Below are 26,409 nucleotides of genomic sequence, written 5' to 3'. Positions count from 1 at the left end.
ACTTCCAGTGTTTGTTTTCCTGAGAGTCTACACTGTTGGCCCTTTTGGCAAGACTTTCTTGAAAACATGACACTCGGGTTTGCAGATGGGAGGGAGCGATCTGGCAGCTCCATCAAAGCTGCAGAAAGGCAGGGACTTCTCTCTGGACAGTGACCTCTCGGGCCCTGATCCAGGGGCTGGCTTTCTGCCCTGAAACCCTTGAGCGGCTAAGGCGCAGGATGCTGCTGCACATCTCACTGGGCACCCTCTAGGTGCATGTCTGAATTTAGGAGGGGGTCAAGTTCAAAGGCCCTTGGGGGGCTTGAACAGGGAGCAGGTCAGACTATGACTACCACTGACCTTTTGCTGCCTGGCTGGACCACCCCAGCGCTTTTTCAGAGGAGTCTTCCGTTGTTTTTCTTCCCCAAATTGGAAGCTCCCCCTTTTTTTGTCTGAGCTTCTAGATAACTCTCCCCAAGAAGCAAGTTTTTGAAACTAAGGATAATGGTAAAAATAGGTCACATTTATTGAGTATATATTTTGAGCTTCATGAAGGCTATGCATTCCCCCGGCAATGACATGAAGGAAAATAATTACACCAATGGTAAAGCCATAGCTGCCTCTTGGTCTGGCAATATTCCCTCATGTGAATATTCATTGGAGGGACTAATGCTGAAGCTGAAGCTCCAATGCATTGGCCACCTGATGCGAAGAGCCAACTAATTGGAAAAGACCCCATTGCTGGGAAAGATTGAGGGCAAGAGAAGAGGGGATAACAGAGGATGAGATGGTTGGATGGCATCACTGACTCGATGAACATGAGTTTGAGCAAACTCGAGTAGATGGTGAAGGACAGGGAAGCCTGGCGTGCTGTGGCCCATGGGGTTGCAAAGAGTCTGACACAACTTAGTGACTGAGCAAAAACAACTCATGTGACCAGAGCTATCAAAACTCATCCAACTGTACAACTCAAGTGCATGCAGTTCCATTGAGTTTTTCGTTGTTTTGTTTTTTTATAAATTGGAGTATAATTGCTGAATGGGTGCAGTTTCCTGCACCTAAATAATACCTCCATAAAGTTGATTTAAAAATTGCACGATGGACTTCCTTGGCAGTCCAGTAGTGAAAACTCTGGCTCCCAATGCAGGGGGTGTGGGTTTGATTCCTAGTCAAGGAACTAAGATTCCATATGCCTCTCAGCACTACCAAAAACAATTTAGATATTACATAAACACTCATATGCTCTTCCTGCATGCAGAGCTTCCTGGGTGGCAAAGCATGATTCTCGATGCTTTATGTGTGGTGTCCCCAAGGATCCTCACAATAGCCCTGTGAGGTCGGTGTCATCAACATTCCCACCAAGAAAGGAAGGCACAGGAAGGCGGAGAAGTTGCCCCAAATCACCTTGCTGTGAAGAGGAACAGCTGGGATTTGAACTCACTTAGCCAGATTCTACTGCTTTCACGAGCTTTCTTGGGTCATGAAACCCACCGAGAAACTGCAAGAATCGGTGGCTCCGAGGAATCCCGTTAATAACTTCTGTTCTGGATAAAATGTGCTCATGAAAGAAGTAGCCAGTGGTTGGTCATGTCTGTCTGTCTGTCTTTGTTGACATGTCCCTGGTGCCAGATACTTAATAGTGGCTCAATAAATTCATGTCCAATGGAGTGAATGGGCAGCATCTCAGGTGGCAGGGTAAGCATGATGGTTAATTTTACCTGTCAGCTTGACTGGGCTAAGGAATGGTCAGACAGCTGGTAAACATCTCTGGCTATGTCTGTGAGGGTGCACCTTTCATGCGTTTGTTCCATGCATGCTCTATTGGGTAGGCACTAATTTTCATTTCTACTTTGTAACGGAGGAAAGTGAGAGATGGTAAGGTTAGGGAACTGGTCTCCTTTGGGGCTGATGCTAGCTGTGGGCCAGACCCCACCTCTGGAGGCTGCCATGGTTAATTTGCCTCTTTCCCCAGGTTAAAGGCCATAGTGCTTTTTAGTCTCTGGGTGCTAAGGAGGAGGAGTGGGGCTACAGGAAAAAAAAGGGGGATTCCATGAAAAGGAGGATGGTCCAGAGCTGGAAAAGAAAGCAGAGACCCCCTGAAGTCGTTGGGGACTCTGAGAAGAGTCTGAGTAACAAAGAAATCCTTAAGAGAAACAGAATCGTTGTATTAGGAGATCAAAGCTAAATGGCCATTCCCTAGAATCCAAACTCAGAAACTGTCTTTCTCCATAGAGGAGGAGAATTGAGGTATTGATTGCATTTATTTTCTCATGACACAAAAGGTAAATGAATCCTTTTAGAGCCGAAAACATTTTTTATTACATTCTGAGTAATTTCCTTTGAAAAAGAAAAACATTTTTTAAAGCCACTAGCAGTAAAACTAGATTCACGCCCCGCTCCCCCCCCACATCTTAGAAAAGAAAGTGTGTCATTATTCATGCATAATCTGATTCCCAATGATTCCGTGTTTACAGTTTGTTTTTTGTATTTCCTTATGTAAGCAAGAATTAATACACTCAGACATGAAAGAAATAAACTAAATTATTTTTACTGCTTCTCTTTAGGACATACAATATGTCTTCTTTAATTCTCAGTGACATGCAAAACGATCAGAGAAAAACACAAATAAGTACCTATGGAAACAAAGAAAAATATCTGTGCTGCTGGGCCTGCCTTGTTCTCCTACTCCCTTGACCCCGCAGCAAGGTCAGGCAGGTCTGGAACTCAGTCTGAAGCTGGTCTGCCCCATCCCTGTGCCCACAGATCCTAGTTCACCATGGCAGGCACTGTTGGTGAGCCTCCCAGCTGAGCTGTAAGCAAAAGAGCATCCAGATGTACAGGCTGTCTGCACATCTGGGGAGGGTAGCTGCTTGTGGGGAAGAGCCCCAGTTTTTCTCAACCTTTTCTATTTCCAACCTAGAGAGTAGCTGGCCAACCCTGAGGTGCATGGATAACCTGAAGATTGTATCCATGGACTAATTTATCTGCTAGTTTATCAGAGAATGGATTGTGATTTCAAATCCCACTTGCCCCTTTTAAAAGCACAGGTTAGCACACAGCATGTTTAAATTTAAGGTGGACCTCATGCTTCCCTGGCAGCTCAGCTGGTGAAGAATCTGCTTGTAATGAACGAGACCCTGGTTCAATTCCTGGGTCAGGAAGATTCCCTGGAGAAGGGATAGGCTACCCACTCCAGTATTCTTGGGCTTCCCTGGTGGCTCAGATGGTAAAGAATCCACCTGTAGTGTGGGAGACCTGGGTTTGAGATCTGGATTCGATCCCTCGGTTGGGAAGTTCCCCTGAAGGAGGGTATGACAACCTACTCAAGTATTCTTTCCTGGAGAATCCCCATGGACAGAGGAGTCTGACGTGCTACAGTCCATAGGGTCGCAAAGAGTAGGATACGACAGAGTGACTAAGCATAGCACACCATACTCACACTACTCAGAGAGCAAGCATCTCCTTAAATTTACACCATGACCTCCTCTTTGGCTTCACCCTGAGACTCCTCCCTGTATAAAGGGACTTCAAATTGCATGTATATCTTTCCTTTTTCCAGTACTGGTTTCCTGGTGAGCTGAACACCTCACATTTTGCTCACTGACATTGCAGGAGACAATTCTGTATATGTGATATCTAGTTAGAAGTATGTTTCTCTCTTTTAATTCTTGTGTCACCTATGACTCTTTTGCAGCCCTCATTGTAAGAAAAATATTGAAGCCTTTTTTTTTTCTCATTTAATGCAGAGATGAAATAGATAGCATATCTTTGGTAGAGACTAACAAGTGTGGTAGTAACAAGGCTGTAAAGTTTGACCTTATGAATCCAGAATACGATGGCCGCTGGGAACTTGGGGCCTCCTGTCTCCCTGGCCACGACTTCTCATCCCATCATTCCCCCGTACTTTCTTTGAAGAAATAAACTTGCTTTATTTGCACTCCAACTCAAATAAAGTTTTCTTCCCTGTCATCTGTTAGTTGGTCTCAGGCTCAGAGGACAGTGGACCTTACACAGCTAGAGACCATAGTCAAGCTGAAATAAAATAGGACAGCAGTTCGGTGAATCTTTACCAGGTGCCAGACCCGGCTCTAAGCCATCACTTACTCCTCCCCCCATCCCACCCTACCCCACCCCCAGAATCCATCTTGATCAGGTGAGAGGCATCTCTGATCTGGGCCCTGCATGCATGCCTGAGTGTATCTGTGCACGTTCCATAGGCTCTACTCGGGCCCTTTGCAGATCATGCCTCTCCCCATGGTGAGGACGTTCTGAGACAATGGACATGCCCATCGGGAACTCATGAGGTTTCCAGAACCTCAGGATGTCCTGCCTGCACACACCAAGCAAGAGGCCAACAGAAGGTGAACAAGATGGAAATCACAATTTTTTGAAACCTAACCTCAGAAGAGATAGCTCATCTTTTTTTTTTTTTTCCCCATATTCTACTCATTAGAAGAAAGTTACTAGGTTCATTCCATACCCATGGGGAGGGCCTAAATAATATGAGGTGGGGATCACTGAGGACCATCTTAGAAGCTACCCACTGCATTGAATTTCTAAGTAGTTAATGGGGTCAAGTTGAAGCCTAACCTGATAGCCATTAGGGTTCTTATACTGATGTGGCAAAAAGCAGTGATAATGTTGGATAAACATGATGTACATATAGACTCTCCTGCAGTCATTAGCTTTCTTGGATCATGAAGCCCACTGAGAAACTATAGAAATTGGTGGCTCCTAGTAATACCAGGGGCCTTCCAGAGGTCAGGGGCGGTGGCTGAGAGGAGCAACCCCACGTCCAAGGAGCGGAGGCTGCACGGGTGCAGGAGGGCTGAGAGGAGCTACTCCATGTTCAAGGTCAGGAGGGGCAGTGATGAGGAGATACCCCTCATCCAAGGTAAGGAGCAATGGCTGCACTTTGCTGGAGCAGCCATGAAGAGATACCCCGTGCCCAAGGTAAGAGAAACCCAAGTAAGACGGTAGGTGTTGCGGGAGGGCATCAGAGGGCAAACACACTGAAACCATAATCACAGAAAACTAGTAATCTAATCACACTAGGACCACAGCCTTGTCTAACTCAATGAAACTAAGCCATGCCCGTGGGGCCACCCAAGACGGGTGGGTCATGGTGGAGAGATCTGACAGAATGTGGTCCACTGGAGAAAGGAATGGCAAACCACTTCAGTATTCTTGCCTTGAGAACCCCATGAACAGTATGAAAAGCCAAAATGATAGGATACTGAAAGAGGAACTCCCCAGGCCGGTAGGTGCCCAATATGCTACTGCAGATCAGTGGAGAAATAACTCCAGAAAGAATGAAGGGATGGAGCCAAAGCAAAAAGAATACCCAGCTGTGGATATGACTGGTGATAGAAGCAAGGTCCGATGCTGTAAAGAGCAATATTGCATAGGAACCTGGAATGTTAGGTCCATGAATCAAGGCAAATTGGAAGTGGTCAAACAGGAGATGGCAAGAGTGAATCAACTAAAATGGACTGGAATGGGTGAATTTAACTCAGATGACCATTATATCTACTGCTGAGGGCAGGAGTCCCTTAGAAGAAATGGAATAGCCATCTTGGTCAACAAAAGAGTCTGAAATGCAGTACTTGGATGCAATCTCAAAAATGACAGAATGATCTCTGTTTGTTTCCAAGGCAAACCATTCAATATCACAGTAATCCAAGTCTATGCCCCAACCAGTAATGCTGAAGAAGCTGAAATTGAACGATTCTATGAAGACCTACAAGACCTTTTAGAACTAACACCCAAAAAAGATGTCCTTTTCATTATAGGGGACTGGAATGCAAAATAAGGAAGTGAAGAAACACCTGGAGTAACAGGCAAATTTGGCCTTGGAATACAGAATGAAGCAGGGCAAAGGCTAATAGAGTTTTGCCAAGAAAATGCACTGGTCATAGCAAACAACCTCTTTCAACAACACAAGAGAAGACTCTACACATGGACATCACCAGATGGTCAACACCAAAATCAGATTGATTATATTCTTTGCAACCAAAGATGGAGAAGCTCTATACAGTCAGCAAAAACAAGACTGGGAGCTGACCGTGGTTCAGATCATGAATTCCTTATTGCCACATTCAGACTTAAATTGAAGAAAGTAGGGAAAACCACTAGACCATCAGATATGACCTAAATCAAATCCCTTGTGATTATACAGTGGAATTGAGAAATAGATTTAAGGGACTAGATCTGATAGATAGAGTGCCTGATGAACTATGGAATGAGGTTCACGACATTGTACAGGAGACAGGGATCAAGACCATCCCAGTGGAAAAGAAATGCAAAGAAGCAAAATGGCTGTCTGGGGAGGCCTTACAAACAGCTGTGAAAAGAAGAGAAGCAAAAAACAAAGGAGAAAAGGAAAGATATAAGCATCTGAATGCAGAGTTCCAAAGAATAGCAAAGAGAGATAAGAAAGCCTCCTCAGCGATCAATGCAAAGAAATAGAGGAAAACAACAGAATGGGAAGGACTAGAGATCTCTTCAAGAAAATTAGAGATACCAAGGGAACATTTCATGCAAAGATGGGCTCAATAAAGGACAGAAATGGTATGGACCTAACAGAAGCAGAAGATATTAAGAAGAGATGGCAAGAATACACAGAAGAACTGTACAAAAAAGATCATGACCCAGATAATCATGATGGTGTGATCACTCATCTAGAGCCAGACACCCTGGAATGTGAAGTCAAGTGGGCCTTAGAAAGCATCACTACAAACAAAGCTAGTGGAGGTGATGGAATTCCAGTTGAGCTATTTCAAATCCTAAAAGATGCTGCTGTGAAAGTGCTGCACTCAATATGCCAGCAAATTTGGAAAACTCAGCAGCGGCCACAGGACTGGAAAAGGTCAGTTTTCATTCCAATCCCAAAGAAAGGCAATGCCAAAGAATGCTCAAACTACCACACAATTGCACTCATCTCACATGCTAGTAAAGTAATGCTCAAAATTCTCCAAGCCAGGCTTCAGCAATATGTGAACCGTGAACTTCCTGATATTCAAGCTGGTTTTAGAAAAGGCAGAGGAACCAGAAATCAAATTGCCAACATCTGCTGGATCATGGAAGAGCAAGAGAGTTCCAGAAAAACATCTATTTCTGTTTTATTGACTACACCAAAGCCTTTGACTGTGTGGATCACAATAAACTGTGAAAAATTCTGAAAGAGATAGGAATACCAGACCACCTGACCTGCCTCTTGAGAAACCTGTATGCAGGTCAGGAAGCAACAGTTAGAACTGGACATGGAACAACAGACTGGTTCCAAATAGGAAAAAGACTATGTCAAGGCTGTATACTGTCACCCTGCTTATTTACTTCTATGCAGAGTACATCATGCGAAATGCTGGGCTGGAAGAAGCACAAGCTGGAATCAAGATTGCTGGGAGAAATACCAATAACCTTGGATATGCAGATAACACTACTCTTATGGCAGAAAGTGAAGAGGAACTCAAAAGCCTCTTGATGAAAGTGAAAGTGGAGAGTGAAAAAGTTGGCTTAAAGCTCAACATTCAGAAAACGAAGATCATGGCATCTGGTCCCATCACTTCATGGGAAATAGATGGGGAAACAGTGGAAACAGTGTCAGACTTTACTTTTTTGGGCTCCAAAATCACTGCAGATGGTGACTGCAGCCATGAAATTAAAAGACACTTACTCCTTGGAAGAAAAGTTATGACCAATCTAGATAGCATATTGAAAAGCAGAGACATTACTTTGCCAACAAAGGTCCGTCTAGTCAAGGCTATGGTTTTTCCTGTGGTCATGTATGGATGTGAGAGTTGGACTGTGAAGAGAGCTGAGCGCTAAAGGATCGATGCTTTTGAACTGTGGTGTTGGAGAAGACTCTTGAGAGTCCCATAGACTGCAAGGAGATTCAACCAATCCATTCTAAAGGAGATCAGTCCTGGGATTTCTTTGGAAGGAATGATGCTAAAGCTGAAACTCCAGTACTTTGGCCACCTCATGCGAAGAGCTGACTCATGGGAAAAGACTCTGATGCTGGGAGGGATTAGGGGCAGGAGGAGAAGGGGATGATAGAGGATGAGATGGCTGGATGGCATCACCAACTTGATGGACGTGAGTCTGAGTGAACTCCGGGAGTTGGTGATGGACAGGGAGGCCTGGCATGCTGCAATTTATGGGGTCGCAAAGAGTTGGACATGACTGAGTGGCTGAACTGACTGAGGAATACAAAGTTAATAATTTCTGTCTTGGATGAAATGAGCTTATGAAAGAAGTTACCAGTGGTTTGTTATGCCTGTCTATTCTTGGTACTTAATAGTGGCTCAATAAATCCATGTTCAGTGGAGTGAATGGGCAACATCTCAGGTGGCAGGGTAGGTATGATGGTTAAAAACAATAATCTCTGGTCTCCTAGCATAGCTACATATCTGCCTCCCCACCTCCGGTCCCCATGGCCCTTCCTGCTTGGGGACCATTTCTGCAAGTACACATAGCACTATTCTCCAAGGCAGTGTCATCTCAAGCTAAACTTTCCATGTGGGAGTTTCTAGTAGCTCTGCTTTCTTGGACAACTTCATGTGTTCTCCTTGTGATCCAGGTATTTTTAGACCTGAACAAAATGTAGAAGCCTAACAAGCTGTTTATTACTGATGTGGGGAAGGAGACTAATATTCAATTAATTCGTTTATCTGAGTGACTATGGTAATGTTCCTCCCAGAGCATGGGAAGCTGAGTGAAACAATCCCACCCACCCAATGTGTACATTGAGGGGAGCATAATCTCACCCCTCATATTTATGAATTATGGGTGTAAGATTCCTAAGTGTCACGAGGACAGCTTCTTATATCCTTTGTTATTGTTCACTTCTCTGTCATGTCAGACTCTTTGTGACCCCATGGACTGCAGCACACCAGGCTTCCCTGTCCATCACCATCTCCCAGAGCTTGCTCAAACTCATGCCCATTGAGTCAGTGATGCCAACCAATCATCTCATCCTCTGTTGTCCCCTTCTCCTCCTACCATCAATCTTTCCCGGCATCAGGGTCTTTTCCAGTGAGTTGGCTCTTTGCATCACATGGCCAAAGTATTGGAGCTTCAACTTCAGCATCAGTCCTTCCAATGAATATTTATGACTGATTTCCATTAGGATAGAATGGTTTGATATCCTTGCTGTCCAAGGGACCCTCAAGAGTCTTCTTCAGCACCACAGTTCAAAAGCATCAGTTCTTCAGTGCTCAGCCTTCTTTGTGGTCCAGTTCTAACATCCATACATGATTACTAGAAAAGCCATAGCTTTGACTATTCAGACCTTTGTCAGCAAAGTGTTGTCTTTGCTTTTTAATATGCTGTCTAGGTTTGTCATAGCTTTTCTTTTAAGGAGCAAGCTTCTTTTAATTTCTTATATCCAAAAGTGAATGTAATGAGAAGAAAACTTAGTTATATATTCAAAATTAACTCCCGAAAATCTCCTTAAATTTCACAGAAGGGACAAAATACAATATTTTGTATATAGGTTCTTTTAAAAAAGTCCATCACATTGAATTTTCTTTGCTCACTTTGGGAGAGATTATCCTTTCTTCAACAGAACCCCAGCTGAAAGAACTGGCTTAGTTGACTGGTCTTACTCTACCAATACAGCTTATTTAGTTAGTCTAATAAATATGGCCAGCATGTTTATTAGAACTTATATAGGTTAAAAAGGATATAAAATTTGGTCTTACTTGCTATGATTTTATCAGCTAAACAATGATGACAAAGAAAAGACAGAGATCAAACTACGTGAAAACTCAGAAAGTTTACTTACAGTATAGCTCAGGGGCTGGTGAACTTCTTCTGTAAAGGGCCAGATAGGAAATAATTTAGACTTGCAGGCTATTTTGCTTCTGGAGCAATTCTTGAATTCTACCTTGTATCATGAAAGCAGACAGTGCATATATGAATGGTCACAGCTGTGTCCCCATAAAACTTCATTTACAAAAACAGGTGGCCAGTTGGACTTGGATGGTAGGTCATGGTTTGCCAGTCCTTGGTGTAGCCGAGTGATTGTTTAATCAACCTTGCATCGAATCTCTACAGTCATCCATCCAAGCGTCCAGCCAGCCAGCCAACCAGCTAGCCAGGCAGCCAGCCCCTTACTGATCTAGCATGTTTACTGAAGGGCGGCAGTGTACACGAAGTACAAGCACCAGTATGATCTGGAGGTCATGGCTCTGCTTCATGTGAGAGGGCTTGTGGTAATTGTGCCTCTACTGCCCTGACTGTCACTGAGACTGGTAAAGCTGAGGCAAGTTCCCCGAGTCAGGGCATCCTCCCTTTCGCACCGAATTGCCTCCTACACCCACCTTCATTCCAAGCTGTCTCTTTTACTTCTTAATTCCTTCTTGAGCTGCAAGGGAAAAAAAACAAACAAATAAGCAAATCTCCTTAAAATTGGGGTTGGCAACTTTAAAACCCTTTCCCCAGACAAAGGGCATGGAGTGCTGAGATAAACAAGTCCTGGAGAGGTGGTCCCTGTACCCCCTGGGCAACTTCCACAACGCCTCTCCTGTCAGATTCTGCCCAGGCGAGAGTTCCCCCTGAGGGCTTCCTACTGTGTGCTGAGCCTTATTTGTAAGATCTTGTTGGTCCCAAGCCCTCTAAGTGCTGGTTCTCTTTGGGAAAATGTCAGGACCTCTGCCACCCCCAGGGAGCTGTCCCAAGTCCCTAAAAGGACCTCTGAACTCTGCCACAGAGCTGCCGAAATTGCATGAATGGCAGAAGACTCGAGCCAGATGCTGTACCAAAGCCACGGCATTGCCCTGAAACATACAGACTGAAATGGTGGCAGGATGGATGTGGAGTTTCTGGGTTAATTTCTGACGTAGTAGAAACAAGCTGACAGGTATACATGTGAGCCTCTGCATGAAGCTGGTCGACTCCACTGTGGGATCTGCTATTCGTCTCCCTCTGACACTTTTGGGAGTTAAGGGTCACCGTGTGGAGGGGCCTGGATCTGTCATGTTGGCTCCAGCCATGACGCACCCTCTCTCCAGTTGCTGGCTGGGTCTTCCGATCTGTGTGCAGAGCTCCGAAGGCCCTTTGGTTTGAACAGGTGCTGAAAGGCAGGAAAAGCCAAAATATTTTGTTCTTTCTGGGTCATGAACTGTTTGCTGTTGGAAACATCTGTATGGACGGGTGTATGGGCTAAACATAACAGAAGTGCAGCGAAGGATGCTAGCGGTCTTTGATAGGGAGTCCCCGGAGGACCCCAATAAAGTCGATCTCTTAAGCATAAGCCCCGTGGCTTTGGGCCTCAGTGACAGGCAATGAATTATCCACGTTGGTTAAAAGGGCAAGGTCGCCGCACAACAACATTGCCCACATGCTGTAGCTAAATCAAGCTTGTCCCCAAAAATCGTTTGGGGAAGGCGTGTGCGGGTGTGCATGGGTGTGTGCATGTGTGTGTGTGAGAGAGTGTGTTTGGAGCTAGGTGGTGATGTAGACCTGCTTTCAAAAGCAAAAATCACCATAATTAGAGGAAATGCTACAAGTTCATTTCCTCAAAAAAGAGCAAGTGAAAGAGAAGCAGCTTAAAGACTAGATGTTTAGACAGGCCTGCAAGCCCCCTTGTGACCTTGCTCTGATATTTAACAAAACATTAATCTTCTTGCCAGCAATTATAAAGGATACAGTGATGTCGCTGGCTCTCAGTGAGTGAGTAATAGTAATTCCATTGTTCCCCTTTATTTATGCCTTGGCTGTACCAGGCAGATGAGGTAAGTTGGGGCTTTGATATGTTATTATTCCGCACTGGCAATACATAAAGGATGCTTACACAAATATCTGTCTGTTTCTGGAGGCACTGTTTCACACCTCCTTACAACTCGCGATCAAAGCGTTTCAACATTTTATTATGAAATCATGAAAATCCTCCTCTCGTTTGCATATGAATTATAGCCTTTTTAAAAACCACCAGTGTACCCCTCTGACAGTGGCTTTTGAACCGCCAAAGGGAACAAGGTGTTAGATATTTATTCCTTGAAGGCTGTGACTGGCCGGATAACCTTGCTGAAAGCTATTTGCCAGGGGACTGTCTGAGACCTCCAATAAACACAAAAGCTGGGGGCTTGGGGGGGGTGGGATGGGGGGCCCTTGGGGCTACAAGGAAGCCAATGATTGCTCCTTCTCTTGTCGGAAAACAAAATTTGGTGTGAAAGCCTCCATTTGCCAGCAGAGGAGAAAGGGAAGATTACGCACCTTGTAATTTCAGGCTAAACAAAAAAGCCATCTTTGTCTTCCTAAAATAAAACAAAATCCTCATCCAGAGTTCGGGGCAGCGGCTACGCTTCCTGTAAGTGATGCTTTCTCCATGGTCAGCCAGACTTCTGGCTCACGTTGATCCGGCAAACGGTGGGGAGAGGCAATGGCTTCTTTTGTGGGATTTGCATCTCAACTGGGGATCTTCCTTTTAGTTGGCCTCCTCTCCTGGGGACAATTAATAATCTCCCTTGGAATGCGGAGGGTGGGAGGGAAGCTGCCTGACAAAACTGGTGTCTAGGGGATAGATATGTGCTTGGCCTGAAGATTCTTTCTCTTGGGGTTTTGTTTCTTAGGTGAATCCCTGAGTGTGTAGAGTGCAAGCAATCAAAGCCATCCTAGTTTCGTGAAGGAGGCTTTGTCTGGAATGGAGAAAGAGCCATCTGCAGTTATGGAGGATTTTTAGACTTGGCAGAATTCTATTGCCATAAGCTAGGTCTCTGCCTTCATTAGCGCCTGTGGGTCCCAGGGACCATGACAGCATCCTCTCTCATCAAGCAGGGGAGGTGCGGAAGGAAGTGCTACACTGGGGAAGGGAGAGGAGGAAGGGGAAGCAGAGGCATGTTTCTTCTCTGATGTGGTCAAAAAAAGTGCGAGGCTGCATGGAATTCCAAGCCTCAGCCTGTGCTGGCTGGTGTTCTGGGCAGGGCAGAGCAGTCAGAGTACTCAGCAGCTCCCATCAAATCCAGAAACAGAATCAGACAGCTGAGCCCCAGCCTGGAGATCTGCCCTGTTCTGACAGAGCAGGAAGTAGGGTACAGGGCAGCGTTAGGGGCTGCCACAAAGTTGTTAATTTATCCTCTAAGGGAAGTTCTGTCTCCCCACCTGTCCATGCCTCTTGCTGGCTTTCACTCAACTACAGATGCAACGGGTTGTGACGTACTATTCTTGCGGTACTTTGTTCACATCGCAGTAGCATCCCGAAGGATACATGGTTGTTTGTAAGCAGCATGCCAGTGCTTTACAGCTTGCCGCGTTTCATTTCAAACGTGTCTCAAGAGACTTCCCTGGTGGTCCGGTGGTTAGGAATTCGCCTTCCAGCGCAAAGGACATGGGTTGGATCCCTGGTTGGGGAACTAAGATCCCACTGTTGTGAGGCAAGTAAGCCCGCACATTCATTGCAACTAGAGAAAAACCCGTGTGCCTGCACAAAGGTCCTGTGCAGCCAAAATAAAGTAAAACTTATAAAAAATAAACAAAAAATTGAAAAGGTACATTGATTTGTCAGAAATACAGGTGTTGACTTCTTATCCTACCCCTTACCATTATTTAGAGAAAATGGGGCAGTTAAGGCACTACTGAATTTCCACCAGCCTACAGATCTGTCTCCATCAACTCCTGGCATCTAAGAAACTTCGCTAATGACCGAAGCTTCTTGAGCACCCAAATCTCCTCTCAGGCTTGTGTGTTTACTCATCTCACTTCCCCTCACTCAGCAGGACAAAACGTTTTACCTTATGACTTCACCCTGAATAGCTGGGGATGCTTACCTAGAATACTGTTTTGAGAAGGATTCTGAAGCCTAGACTGGACTGGGAAGCAAGCGGACAAGGGTGGCCTGATTGATTAGTGATGACTGATGAGTGATGATTGATTAGTGATGGCTGCCACAGTCATAGAAAGGAAACAAAAGCAATTGTGTTGAGTTTTCACAATATCTGAGCCTTCTGGGCTCTTCCTTTTCTCCCTCCAAATTCTGCAGTCCTCCCTGTCGCTCTTGTTCCTTGGAGCCTTTGCCAGAAGGAGCTATCTGCCTCCTCCATTGCAGAACATCTTTATGGTTTCAGATTCTACAGGGAATTGAATTATTGTCAGCCTTGAGTGACTGCTGATCATTTCCTAGATACATGACCATTTCCTAGCTACATGACTTCTCAGTGAGATGACACATTCTGGAGGACAGGACCTGCATTCTTTCCCTCATCAAATAGCCTGACATAGGACATATCGGTGTTATTCAGTAACCATGTCTGAAAAGAGTTGTAGAAATTTTGTAATTGCATGTATAGCTCTAAACTGAGCTGCAGATGTTTCCTCTATCAGTCTCTACACTGTGTGCTCAGTTCTGCTTTTTGAAATGCACAGTTTCCAACTGGCTACATTAAAAACATGCACCCCAGGTAATGGTCCATACCTCAAGAAGGTCCATACCTCAAGAAGGTCCATACCGTTTCTGTCCTTTATTGTGCCCAACTTTGCATGAAATAGTCCCTTGGTATCTCTAATTTTCTTGAAGAGATTTCTAGTCTTTCCCATTCTATTGTTTTCCTCTATTTCTTAGTAAAGAACAGAAATGGTATGGACCTAACAGAAGCAGAAGATATTAAGAAGAGGTGGTCAGAATACACAGAACTATACAAAAAAGATCTTCATGGCCCAGATAACCATGATGGTGTGATCACTCACCTAGAGCCAGACATCCTGGAATGTGAAGTCAAGTGGACCTTAGGGAAACATCCCTATGAACAAAGCTAGTGGAGGTGATGGAATTCTAGTTGAGCTATTTCAAATCCTAAAAGATGATGCTGTGAAAATGATGCACTCAATATGCCAGCAAATTTGGAAAACTCAGCAGTGGCCACAGGACTGGAAAAGGTCAGTTTTCATTCCAATCCCAAAGAAAGGCAATGCCAAAGAATGCTCAAACTACCACACAATTGCACTCATCTCACACGCTAGTAAAGTAATGCTCAAAATTCTCCAAGCCAGGCTTCAACAATACATGAACAATGAACTTTCAGATGTTTAAGCTGGATTTAGAAAAGGCAGAGGAACCAGAGATCAGATTGCCAACATCTGTTGGATCATCGAAAAAGCAAGAGAGTTCCAGAAAAACATCTACTTCTGCTTTATTGATTACACCAAAGACTTTGACTGTGCGGATCACAACAAACTGTGGAAAATTCTTAAAGAGATGAGAATACCAGACCACCTGAATTGCTTCTTGAGAAATCTGGTTGCAGGTCAGGAAGCAACAGTTAGAACTGGACAAGGAACAACAGACTGGTTCCAAATTGGGAAAGGAATACGTCAAGGCTGTATATTGTCACCCTGCTTACTTAACTTATATGCAGAGTACATCATGCGAAATGCTGGGCTGGATGAAGCACAAGCTGGAATCAAGATTGCTGGGAGGAATATCAATAACCTCAGATATGCAGATGACACCACCCTTATGGCAGAAAGAAAAGAAGAACTAAAGAGCCTCTAGATGAAAGTGAAAGAGGAGAGTGAAAAAGTTGACTTAAAACTCAACATTCAGAAAACGAAGATCATGGCATCTGGTCCCATCACTTCATGGCAAATAGATGGAGAAACAATGGAAACAGTGTCAGACTTTATTTTTTTGGGCTCCAAAATCACTGCAGATGGTGATTGCAGCCATGAAATTAAAAGATACTTGCTGCTGAAGAAAAGCTATGACCAACCTAGACAGCATATTAAAAAGCAAAGATATTACCTTGCCAACAAAGATCCGTCTAGTTAAAGCTATGGTTTTTCCAGTAGTCATGTATGGATGTGAGAGTTGGACTATAAAGAAAGCTGAGGGCTGAAGAATTGATGCTTTTGAACTGTGGTGTTGGGGACTCTTGAGAGTCCCTTGGACTGCAAGGAGATCAGACCAGTCAATCCTAAAGGAAATCAGTCCTGGCTGATGCTGAAACTGATACTCCAGTACTTTGGCCACCTGATGCAAAGAACTGACTCATTGGAAAAGACTCTGATGCTGGGAAAGATTGAAGGCAGAAGGAGAAGCGGATGACAGAGGATGAGATGGCTGGATGACATCACCAACTTGATGGAAAAGAGTTTGAGTAAGCTCGGGGATTTGGCGAAGGATGGCGAAGACTGGCATGCTGCGGTCCATGGGGTCACGAAGAGTTGGACGTGACTGAGTGATTGAACTGAACTGAATTCCTCAAGAAAGGAACTCCATTAGTTGCCCAAACCCACGAGTATTTATTCTGACCCTTTAAGAGAAGACAGTGTGCTGCCAGCTTACTGTGTCTATTGCTAATTTGAAGAATAGTGTACCACCTTCTTCTACTATTCTGCTACTAAGAAGAATATTTTTCAGGTTTCTAATCCTCAAGGACAAGAGGTATTGTTAAACCTTGATTCTCTCCCCCTCTTTCACTTTCCTATCAAATGCAAAGAAATAGAGGAAAACAACAGAATGGGAAAGACTAGAGATCTCTTCAAGAAAATCAGAGATACCAAAGGAATATTTCATGCAAAGATGGGCTCGATAAAGGACAGAAATGGTATGGACCTAACAGAAGCAGAAGATATTAAGAAGAGATGGCAAGAATACACAGAAGAACTGTACAAAAAAGATCGTCATGACCCAGATAATCACGATGGTGTGATCACTCACCTAGAGCCAGACATCCTGGAATGTGAGGTCCAGTGGGCCTTAGAAAGCATCACTATGAACAAAGCTAGTGGAGGTGATAGAATTCCAGTTGAGCTATTCCAAATCCTGAAAGATGATGCTGTGAAAGTGCTGCACTCAATATGCCAGAACGTTTGGAAAAGTCAGCAGTGGCCACAGGACTGGAAAAGGTTAGTTTTCATTCCAATCCCAAAGAAAGGCAATGCCAAAGAATGCTCAAACTACCACACAATTGCACTCATCTCACACGCTAGTAAAGTAATGCTCAAAATTCTCCAAGCCAGGCTTCAGCAATAGGTGAACCATGAACTTCCTGATGTTCAAGCTGGTTTTAGAAAAGGCAGAGGAACCAGAGATCAAATTACCAACATCTGCTGGATCATGGAAAAAGCAAGAGAGTTCCAGAAAGACATCTATTTCTGCTTTATTGACTATGCCAAAGCCTTTGACTGTGTGGATCACAATAAACTGTGGAAAATTCTGAAAGAGATGGGAATACCAGACCACCTAATCTGCCTCTTGAGAAATTTGTATGCAGGTCAGGAAGCAACAGTTAGAACTGGACATGAAACAACAGACTGGTTCCAAATAGGAAAAGGAGTACGTCAAGGCTGTATATTGTCACCCTGTTTATTTAACTTATATGCAGAGTACATCATGAGAAACGCTGGACTGGAAGAAGCACAAGCTGGAATCAAGATTGCTGGGAGAAACATCAATAACCTCAGATATGCAGATGACACCACCCTTATGGCAGAAAGTAAAGAGGAACTAAAAAGCCTCTTGATGAAAGTGAAAGTGGAGAGTGAAAAAGTTGGCTTAAAGCTCAACATTCAGAAAAAGAAAATCATGGCATCTGGTCCCATCACTTCATGGAAAATAGATGGGGAAACAGTGGAAACAGTGTCAGACTTTCTTTTTCTGGGCTCCAAAATCACTACAGATGGTGACTGCAGCCATGAAATTAAAAGACGCTTACTCCTTGGAAGGAAAGTTATGACCAATCTAGATAAAATATTCAAAAGCCGAGACATTACTTTGCCAACAAAGGTCCGTCTAGTCAAGGCTATGGTTTTTCCTGTGGTCATGTATGGATGTGAGAGTTGGACTTTGAAGAAGGCTGAGGGCCGAAGAATTGATGCTTTTGAAGTGTGGTGTTGGAGAAGACTCTTGAGAGTCCCTTGGACTGCAAGGAGATCCAACCAGTCCATTCTGAAGGAGACGAGCCCTGGGATTTCTTTGGAAGGAATGATGCTAAAGCTGAAACTCCAGTACTTTGGCCACCTCATGTGAAGAGTTGACTCATTGGAAAAGACTCTGATGCTGGGAGGGATTGGGGCAGGAGGAGAAGGGGGACGACAGAGGATGAGATGGCTGGATGGCATCACTGAGTCAATGGACGTGAGTCTGAGTGAACTCTGGGAGTTGGTGATGGACAGGGAGGCCTGGCGTGCTGCGATTCATGGGGTCGCAAAGAGTCGGACACGACTGAGCCACTGATCTGATTTGATCTGAAGGTGTGTGAAGATTTGGCAAAATGACCATGTGATCTACAGGAATCATTGTTGTGGTCACTGAATTGTCCATTATCAATTACAGACTATAGAAGGCTAAATCAGCAAAAGAGGTGATTTCACTGAGTGTCTGTTAACCAATAGTAAAAAGAAATGAAATCCCTGCAATTAAGATTTTTTTGAGAATCTTGCAAAAAAACAGCTACTGGCAAAAAAAAAAAAAAAAAGAGAAGAAGAGAGAAAGGGAGGAAGGGAGGAAAGAGGAGAGGGAGGGAGGGAAAAGAAAAAGGAAGAGAAGAACAAGAAGAAAAACTTAAGGGACTTGGTGACAAGCCATGTTCAGAAAAGGGACCACGTTAGGAGTTCGCACTGGAAAACTAAAATGATGAATTGTGTGTTTCAAAAATTGTTTGCATATAAAGATGTTTTCTACTTATTATCCTGAGAAGGACCAGCATAAATCTTCTAGTTGATGTCTCCTAATACAACTTGACTCTTGAGAGTCCCTTGGATTGCAAGGAGATCCAACCAGTCCATTCTAAAGGAGATCGGTCCTGGGTGTTCTTTGGAAGGAATGATGGCAAAGCTGAAACTCCAGTACTTTGGCCACCTCATGTGAAGAGTTGACTCATTGGAAAAACCTCTGATGCTGGGAGGGATTGGGGGCAGGAGGAGAAGGGGACGACAGAGGATGAGATGGCTGGATGCCATCACCAACTTGATGGACGTGAGTCTGAGTGAACTCCAGGAGTTGGTGATGGACAGGGAGGCCTGGCGTGCTGCAATTCATGGGATGGCAAAGAGTCAGACACGACTGAGCGACTGAACTGAACTGAACTGAATACAACTTGAAAAGGGAACTTGAGAGAAACCTTTCAGGTGCTACACAGCATTCTCATCCAGGAAGTTGTTTCAGCACCAGAGATGGTAATGAAGAGTCTTCTTTTGCAGGTCACCTTGTGACGAGTCAGAAACAGATGTTCATTGAGAATTCTAGTGCCTTGGCCCTCAGTCCCAGGGATGGGGGAGCCTGGTGGGCTGCCGTCTATGGGGTCGCACAGAGTCGGACACGACTGAAGCGACTTAACAGCAGTAGCAGCAGCAGCCCCTCACTAGGCACTGAGAGGCATCAGAGATGGCCCCTCTTACAGAGAACCTGCTACAAAGGGAGTGGTGGAGGGTAAATGGCTCAGATCATCACAGGGTGCATATTTCTACTCATACTACCGTAAACAATAATAACTCCACTCCACACTGTGAGGGTTTTCTCTGTACCAGACACTCTTCTAAGCCCTTCATAGATGTTGAATCCTATGACAGTTGTATGAAGTTGGAACTCATTGAACAATGTTGGGTTCTTCACTTTTGTTAACTGATGAGGAAATGGAGGCACCAGGAGGTTTGGGCTTCCCTAGTGGCCCAGATGGTAAAGAATCCGCTTACGATGCAGGAGACCTGGGTTCTATTCTGGGTCAGGAAGATCCTTTGGAGAAAGGTATGGCAACCCACTCCAGTATTCTTGCCTAGAGAATCCCATGGACAGAGGAGCCTGGTGGGCTACAGTCCATGGGGTCGCAAAGAGTCAGATACCACAGAGAAACTAACATTTCCACTTCCAGGAAGTTAAGGAAAGTCAGGCTCTTTAGGAGGAGGAACTATTAAATATTAGAAACGAAGTATCATCACTCACATCCCTGGTGCTTTTTTCCCCTTTGGCTCTTGGGAGAATAGACACTCAAAATTTGCTTGGATGTTTGGTTTTCTTTAGCAAGGATAGTATTGGTGGAATATTTAGATCTTAAAAAAAAGTAGGGTCAGAATAATTTTCTTTTCCCTTGTAAACTCAGAGAGAGAGAGCGAGCGGCGCACGCGAGCAAGCAGGGTAGAGGCAGCGTTCCCAAGAGTGAAAGTGTTCCAGCGCTGGGCTGGCCTCCTGCTGCTGCGATGTCCCCCACCCCTGGTCCCCTCCTCGGCCCAGCCGCCCAGCTGACACGTGATGCAGGCTCACAAAGGGAAGAATTCCGCAGGCTCGGCTCTGAGCTTGTTCATAATTTGTCACATTGTTCCCCCACTTTGCTGCACGTATGAGATATGTAAGACCCCCGACGGCTCTGAGACCACTGCCGGGGGCCGGGCACAATGGGGCAGAGCTGAGGCTGCATTGTGGCCGTAACCTGGGGTTCCTTTGCCTTTGTGACTGCCGATGAGATGCGTCAGGTCGTGGGGGTGCGCCTTTGTGAGGGCAATTAAAACTGGGAGGGAGAGGGTGAGGAGGCAAGGGCTACAGGGGCTCCCACGGGCCGGTTACTCAGCGGGAAGAAGGGCAGTATTTGTCCAGGATCATGCTCCCTCGCAGAACTCCCTGCAGGCAAAGCTGATAAGCCACTACGGGCACGGCTCTGAAACTTGCAAGTTTCAGGAACTTGCAAGTTGGTTTGGCTCTGGTCACCTGCTTGCCCAGACCCTCTGTGGATGTGCTCGCAGGCTCCCAGGTGGGCGGGGCAATCTCATTTTGGTTTATGTTCAAAGAAGGAGCAGAATCGGAGCCGGCCTATTTGGGGATGGCAGCCACATATGAGGCTACGGCAGCCTTGTGTCCTGACAGCTTTGGCCACTGTGGTTGAAGCCCGTGTTCCAAATACCATCTTTAGAGATGGACAGAGGCTCTGGAGTCACATCTCTGGTTCCCAGACACCCTGTGTTCTTTACCCTTTTGTAGACGCCTGCATGGATGCTCCTTTAGTGTGTAGCCATTGTGAGACTCAGTTTCCTTATTTGTAGAATGGGGGAAACTCTTAGCCATCTCAAGTTTAGGAGTAGAAGGCTGGGCCCAATTACCTCACTCTCTTGTTTCCTTGCTTCTTTTTCTCCCCTCATTTTTTAACTATAAAGAAGATATCACAAGTATAATTATGTAACACCTATTGAGGTTGTGAAGTATAATAGTAATAAACACCATGTACTCACCACTCAAATTAAGAACTAGGATGTTGCCAATATGGTTGTGGTTCCCTGTGTGCTTCTCTCCAGTCTCTCCCCCCTGCCTCCTCACTCCCACAAATGTAAACAAAATATGCCAGTGTATATGAACACACATAAAGTGAAAGTGTTAGTCACTCAGTCATGTCCGACTCTTTGCAACCCCATGGACTGGGGCCCACCAGGCTCTTCTGTCCATGGAATTCTTCAGACAAGAATACTAGAGTGGGTAGACATTCCCTTCTCCAGGGGATCTTCTTGACCCAGGGATCGAACCTGGGTATCCCACATGTAGGAAGATTCTTTACCATTTGAACCACTAGGGAAGCATAAAAACATAAGCAGATCATAATAAGCGGTGGGAAATTTCAATGTGTACAGAAGTGGAGAGAATTGATAATAACCCTGCATGGACCCATCACCCAGCTGCAGCCGTCATCAGCTCATGGCCAATCTTGTTTCATCTCTACCTTGCCCACTTCCCTCCCTCACTGATGCAAATAACTGTAGCTTATTCATTTTTGCTGCTGGGTAATATTTCATTATGTGCATATTCCATCATTTATGTATTCATTCTTCTGTGTATGGGCAGAAATACACATTCTTCTGTGTATTTAGGTTTTTCCTGTTTGAGCAATTATAAACAAAATTATTACAACTATTCACAGACATGCCTCTGGAATATATATGGTAGGTGGAGAATATTTATATATATGGTGCTATATAAAAATATATATGCTAGGTAAATTGAAATTTTAGGTCTTATTAATAATATTTGTACCTTTCTAATTAGATGCTATCAGATTGACTTTCTGATTATTTCTAGTAATTTACTTATACTTCCAAATTGCTGAGTTTCTACCACCTCACATCCTCATTGAAACTTGATTTTATTACTATTAATATTTAGCCAATCTAGTGGGTAGAAAAAGGGTCTTCACTATAGTTTTTTTTTCCTCTGTTTACTACTGAGGTTGAACATGTGGTCCATTCTTTGTTAGCCATTTATGTTTCCTCCTCTGTGAAGTTCCTGTTCATATCTTTTGCTTATTTTTCTATTGAATTGTATTTCATATTCTCCTTAATTTTCAAAAGATCTTTAAATATTCTAAGTACTCAAGTTTTATTGATTGATTATTGATTTCCAGTTTGTGGTATTCCCCCACTCTTTGTTGTTTCTGATGAACAGAAATTAATTTTAACATAGTCATGGTTATTAATGCTCTGTGATTATGATTATTATTGTAATTACTACTACTATCATTATTTTGATCTTGTGTAAGAAAATTGTACCCATCCAGCATTCGTGGAAAAAAAATTTTTTTTCCCCTACATTTTATTTAAAACTCTTAAAATTTTTGCCTTTAACATTTAAATGACTGATTTACCTAGAATTAACTTTGGTGTATGGTGTGAGGTAGGGATCTGATTTTAATTTATTGTGGATTCTCAATGTCCCTAGACATTTTTATTGGATATTCATCCCATTGAAGTAGTTAATAGAGTTAAACTATAGCTTAGTAAGTGCCAAGAAGGAAACAGAACAGATGGATGTGGTACAAGAGTAGCTGGGATGTGGGAAAGAAGTTGATGATACAGAATGATGAAGTGGTTTTATTTGAACAGGTGGCATTCTGAATTCGGAGGAAACCAGCCATAGGAGGCTTTGCAGGTAAGATTTCAATGCAGAGGAAACAGTGAGTGCAAAGACCCTGATTTAGAAGGACCTTTGCATATCTGAGGAGCAGAAAGGAGCTTTAGAGGGGCTGGAATGTAATAAGCAAGGAGAAATTTGTAAAGAGTCCAAGCTCAGAGAAATTACAGTGAGATAAGAATTGGGGTTTTAGTCTAAGTACAGTGGGAAATGATAGGGAAACTGTAATCAGGAGAATGATGGGATCTAGTTCATACTTTTAAAATGTCATGTGGTCTGGAAGGTGAAGAATGTACTGTAAGGACCAAAAGTAGAGATAATTACAAAGTCCAAGTGGGAGATGATGATGGTCAAGGTGAAGGTCCATACTGGCAACTGGGAAACTGCAGTGTGCCTCTCTACATTCACTCATCTGGCTGGATCACACCTGGAGCAAGTTCCTGGGAGTCTCAGGACCATTTTTTTCTCTGCTTCTCCTGTTCTCTAATCTACCTGTCTCTCTGCCATAGAGTGGCTTTCCTCCAAATTTGTCAGAATCTTCTCCACCCCAAGGCCCTGTTGGCATGATTTCTGTCCCTGAAGCCTTTCCTGGATTCTGTGATTTGCACGCTTAGTCGCTCAGTCGTGTCCAATGCTGTGACCTCATGGACTGTAGCCCACCAGGCTCCTCTGTTCATGGGATTCTCCAGGCAAGAATACTGGAGTGGGTTGCCATTCCCTTCTCCAGGGGACCTTCCTGACCCAGGGATTGAACCTGGGTCTCCTTCATTGCAGACAGATTCTTTACTATCTGAGCCACCAGGGAAACCCTTTCCTGGAGTCCAAGTGGAATAAATCTCTCCACCTTCTGGGTCTTGTTCTCATGCTGCTTTTCCAAAGCTACCTACTGGTTCTTTGCCCAGTTCACCTTGTATTGGCAATACCTGGGTGTATATGTTCTCTTCTTGCTGTAAAAAGCTGAATGCCCATAAGTCAGTCTCTTCCTCAGTCTGGGCCTCAGTTTCCCCATTTAAAAGGGGGACCTTTGGCTATCTCTTCTCCAAGACCTTCCTTTCAGACAATAAAGCTCTATATCATCTCTCTCCTATCCTATTATATTTAAGCATATTGAGTCTTGGTGTCACATTTTCATTTTTATCATGCTTCCCAGGCTTGTACTGAGTAAATATTGATGATTATTATAATCTAAATAATTTTTATTTGCCAGTAAGTATTCATTCTTACACCATCATTCTCGATGGTGTTTTGTGGGCTATGAAAAAGGAAAAAGGCGGAAATTTGAGAGTGTAGATTAATATTCTTAGCCCAGTGCCTGCTTTGTTTAGAATCTTCTTGAATATCTATTTGGGGCTCTTCCTGGTCTAGATTTGTGGTCCTAGATTTGCTATCTTTTTGGTCCTGGATTTGCTGTCTTTTTCTGAACATGGTAGCAGTCAGACATGCACGTCTTAGTGATACTTGTATCTGTCCACATGGATGTGTGTTGTTAAAGTAACCTGGTCATTAGCTTGACTTAACAAGTGCTATGATGAGTGGTTACAAATTATCTAGTCCTTTGTGTGGTTGTTGCAGGCTGATTTAACTTGATGGGTTCTGGAGACGCTGGGAAAGAAGGACAGCATCTCTTCCTTGCCTGGATTCCAAATTGGCAGTTGAACAGCTTGGATAACAGCATTTGAAAAGTTGTGGATTGCTGGCTGCTGCACCCAGGAATGGTCTTTCAGGACACTGTAGAAAATGGCACATGTCCTCCTCCTTCTCTGTAGGGGTCTCTGTGGGTTATGGGATGCCTCTGTTAAGTTCATTATTTCTTGAACATCTAGTTGGCCCTGACATTCTTAGAGACATAAGCTATGATCTCTGCCCCCAGGAGCTTCCAAGATTAAAGGCATTGGCCCTGTGTCCAGAGAACTCTGAACCCAACTTGGCAAGAACTATGGGAGACGTGTACTCGGGATCTGACATGGGATGAAATCAAGAAAGCCTTCTCAGAAGAAGTGGCATTTGAGATGAATCTTAAAGGATGGATTTCCAATGGCCAAATAGAGAATGGCATTCCAGGGAGGCGGAAGAGCATACATAAATATGGGCACATAAAGAATGTTCCCTGTAAAGCAAGGAGTTCAGTGAGCCTAGAAGTACGATGCGTGTTTGAAGAGGGAGAGTATTAAGAAGCTGGGAGTGATGCTTGGATTTGACCCCTAACCAATGGGCAGAAGAGACTAAGATAAGGTTTCTAGGCAGGGGACTTTACTTTGGTTGACAGCATCAAGGTCGAAAAGTTCTGGGAGAGACTGGGGCAGGGAAGTCCCCTAGAAGGCCTTCTGGGAAAGTTTAGATGAGAAATGGCTAGAGCATGGGGAATGAAATGAAAAAGGGATAATTTGAGAGACATTTAAGGGAGAGAATAAACAAGGCTTGGTGACCACCCAGATGGGGAGAGAGAAACCCAGATGGGTTGGGCAACTGGGTGATGCCAGCTAAAACAGTGAACTGGATGAATGAGGCATGCCAGTTCAAGATCTCTGGTGGTGTTCCATAGATCTAGAACAAAAGCCAAATTCCTGCTGTGTCCTGCAAGTTCCACCCTGATGTGGTCCCGCTTTCAGATCTCACCTCCTGCCACTGTTGTCTTACTCTTTCTCTGCAACCACAGGGCTCCCAATTGTGTGTCTCAATAATCAGGCTTGCTGCCACCTTCTGAATGTTGTACTCATTGACATCCCTGCGTGAAATACTCTGCCCCAGTCTTTACACAGCTGACTCCTTGTCACAACTTGGATCTCCAGTCACATCATCTCCTCAACCGTGTCTTCCCTTCCCTGGTGTTCCCATGTAATGTGGCCCAATGCTACCCACTCTGTACTCCATCACTTTATTTTCTACATAAGACTTCTCACCAGTATCTGAAAAGGTTTTTTTTTTTTTTCTTTTCTATTTACTGTAGACACATTTCTTCCCTATGTTCCTTTCTAGAAGTTCAGTTCCAGGAGAAGGGTCACCAAGTTTCACCACTCAACAGCCCTGTTTACAAAGAATACAATGTGATTGGTGCCTCTTAACCATTGTATAATCTGGTAGTCTTGCCCATGAGAGCAGAGAACTCATCTGCATTGTTCACTTCTGTGGCCCAGTGCCTGGAATGGTATATAGTACATAAAAAGGCCCTAAAAATATATTTATTGAGTGGCTCAGGAAAATGAGAAGCAGCCTTTGCATGCTGTGGAAGTAGATCATAAGGTTTCATTTTGTTTTGGATGTGTTGAGCTTGAGTTGCCCAAGCAACAACCAGCACTATGTGTGCTTAGTCACCCAGTCACGCCTGACTTTTTGTGACCCCATGGACATAAGCTCGTCAGGCTCCTCTGCCCATGGGGATTCTCCAGGCAAGAATACTAGAGTGGGTTGCCATTCCCTCCTCCAGGGGATCTTCCAAATCCAGATATCCATCCCAGGTCTCCACATTGCAGGAGGATTCTTTACTGTCTGAGCCACTGGGGAAGCCCTAGTATAGGAGCAGGTTAGAAATATGAGTCCATGAAGAGACAAACCGATCTAGAGATGCAGTCTTGACTCTTTAAACACATCCTCAGAGACCGAGGACCTAG

This window comes from Bos mutus, chromosome 18 (genome assembly GCF_027580195.1).
Source record: "Bos mutus isolate GX-2022 chromosome 18, NWIPB_WYAK_1.1, whole genome shotgun sequence".
Taxonomy (NCBI): domain Eukaryota; kingdom Metazoa; phylum Chordata; class Mammalia; order Artiodactyla; family Bovidae; genus Bos; species Bos mutus.
This window is presented reverse-complemented; position numbering follows the sequence as displayed.